Source organism: Meleagris gallopavo, chromosome 5 (genome assembly GCF_000146605.3).
Source record: "Meleagris gallopavo isolate NT-WF06-2002-E0010 breed Aviagen turkey brand Nicholas breeding stock chromosome 5, Turkey_5.1, whole genome shotgun sequence".
Lineage (NCBI taxonomy): Eukaryota > Metazoa > Chordata > Aves > Galliformes > Phasianidae > Meleagris > Meleagris gallopavo.
Window position 1 is genome coordinate 6801598 of NC_015015.2, and position 2721 is coordinate 6804318.

Consider the following 2721-nt stretch of genomic DNA (forward strand, 5'->3'; position numbering starts at 1 on the left):
TATCACACCTTTGGGATAAGAGTGTGGGATGAAGTTCTCTTTGAGCAGTGTTATGCTGGTTGCTACAGTGTGCTACCCTTTGTTCAAAGGATCTGTGCTTTCTAGTGACATGAAAGATGTTTCTTTTTGGGTGGATAAATGAATCATAGAATATCCTCAGCTGGAAGTGACCCACAAAGATCACTGAGACTCGCTCTGAATGAGATTAATATATGCCAGTTTAGGACTTCATGTGATCATCTGTACATATCTGTGCTGTTCTGTACGTGTTCAGGAAGCTTGAAGCTCACAGAGAGTAAAGTCTGCAGCATTTAGATGTTGTAACAGTCTCTGCAGCAAGTCCACTTTGCTTACGAAGTGCTAGAGTTATTGTATGTATGATAGGGAAACAGTCTAAGCACAATTCTATGTGGCATGTGAGCAACAATGTTGGATTACCTCATACATTAATAGACTCACTATGTTTTGTGATTTAATTGCATATCCAGATTAGTGAAAGGAATCCTCAAAAGTTCTGTGCACGAGAGCTTTGAAATGATAAATGAAAGAGAGATTCCTGCTTTATACACAGAGCTTTTACTACATCGATTTTTTTTTCTCCTGCAAGGTGATGAGGAATAGGTGTGATAGTTTTGATTCTAGAACCAGAAGTTTCTGATGGTGAACTTCAGTAAGCCAGTATCACAGGTATACTGTGCATGCAGGCAAGGCATATGCCAAACTGTGTTCGTTTCAATTACATAAATGGCTGGGGACAGTCTTAGATACTCCACCCTCCCACCCCCTATTTTTTCCTTATAACGTTGCTTTCTGCTTATAGTAGGAGTTATTTTTGATGTTTGGTATACCCACGTTTGTGCAAATAATTCCCAGTATTTCTGGGGATCAGAAGGCTGAATATTGAGAAGGCAGATGCTTGTCAGCCCCTGTGCTTTGTCACCCTGTTGTGCTGACACCTGCATTGTATGTTAGAATATTATCCCTGACAGCCCTATCCATTTTACTGCTCCTCCCTACCAAAGGGGACAGACTAGAAAAAGGCACAGGTGTATTTGTGAAGAGGCTTTAATTTGCTATCTCCTTTTTTCTTTTTTTCCTAAGTGGCTAATTAGTTTTCATTTGAGATTGTTTTGTAATATTACTGTCCGGTACTCAGCTTCTCATTAACAAGATCATCACCACTTTCATTCTGTTTTAATGGTGTGGATCTATTGTTCTAGTTCTCAGGCCATTGTTTGCCTGAAACTATGTATTTTGGGTATTACTTCCTAACTCAATACACATCTAAAGACTTGGTCATTACGTGCTGTGATACTAGTATGGAAGCAGGGTAAGTCTGTACAGCACGTTGATGTCTCATGTTTTATCATTAGAAACAGATTGCTGGCTGCATTCTGCATATTTAATTTGTCTAAAAAATTGCTTTGGCCAAATTTTCACATCTTAGAGTTATTCAATTTACTCTAAATGGTCTTTATCTGAGAGTTATGTTCATGCAGTGAAGGATAAAATGGACAGTTTTTCATTTCTGTGTAGTTTATTGACTAAATAAGCAAGACAAAGGCAATTGAAAGGGAAGAATAGCCCTTTGCTATTTAATATTTTTCCTTTTGTAGAAGATAAAGGATTTAGCCTAGCAAAACAGATGTTCTTCCTCAAACAATGAGCATGCTCAAGTCTCAATGAAATAAACTGGCCTAAAGCATGTTCTCTATAAATTCCAGACTGGGCATACATTTTGCTGAGTCAAGAAGGATGTAAGTGACTCACTGGGTTGTGTGGGAACCAGGACCAGAATCCCATTGGTGCACTAACCAGACAACCACATCAGTCCAGAGAAATGCCTCAGTTTCAAATGAGCCACCAGGAGCAGCCGCTGCCTAATGGCATTTCAGGTAGGCATGCTGCACAGCTATTCCTATGTGGTCTTACAAGGGGGACGTGTTCTTTTCTTTACAGTCTTCCTAAAAACTTCTATACTAGGTTTCTCTGTAGTTTCATCAAGAGCTATGTCAAAAACACAGTAACTACTTTTTGCTCCACGCATTTTAATGAAAAAACAGCAGCTGTGCCAAGTCTGGTGTGCAGTGGCCTATGCTCTGAGCCACAGGGTGGATGGTGAGGTTATGAGCAAGCAGTGAAGATCAATGCAACTAATTTCAGTGAAGTGTGACAAGCAGCGCCGAGGTTGCTGACCCTAAAGTAGCAAAGCAGGTGTCAAGTTTTAAATGTTTTCATTATTTTGCCTATCCTTAAGTACTTTGCTGGGCTGGGATCCTGGCAGAACTGAAGCCCTGGGTGTTTTTGCACATTAAGTAGCTTTGGATTTACAGCTTTTCATTAAGTTATCTAACACAGGTGTGTTATTTGTTTTGTTTGCTTTTACTTCTTGTGCTTGTATATTAGTTCTCACATTTCAGATTGTGCTATTTGATCATTCTAGATATGTAAATGTGTCTGAAGGGCTTCAGAGGTGGGGAAAGAACCAAAACTAACCATATAGAAACCCCATAAAACCCAGAATATACCCTTCCAGAGCTTTGTATTCCTTTTTATGAACAGCCTATATCTTACTGAATAAGTCAGAATAGAGAAGGAATCATTTATATTCTGATCTGCAAGAGAGATGAGCCTGAGGGCTGCTGTATTTGCACTTTAGGCTTTATCTGTGGTTTCATGCTATCTAGCAATAACTGATATTCTTGCATTTCCTTAAAAAAA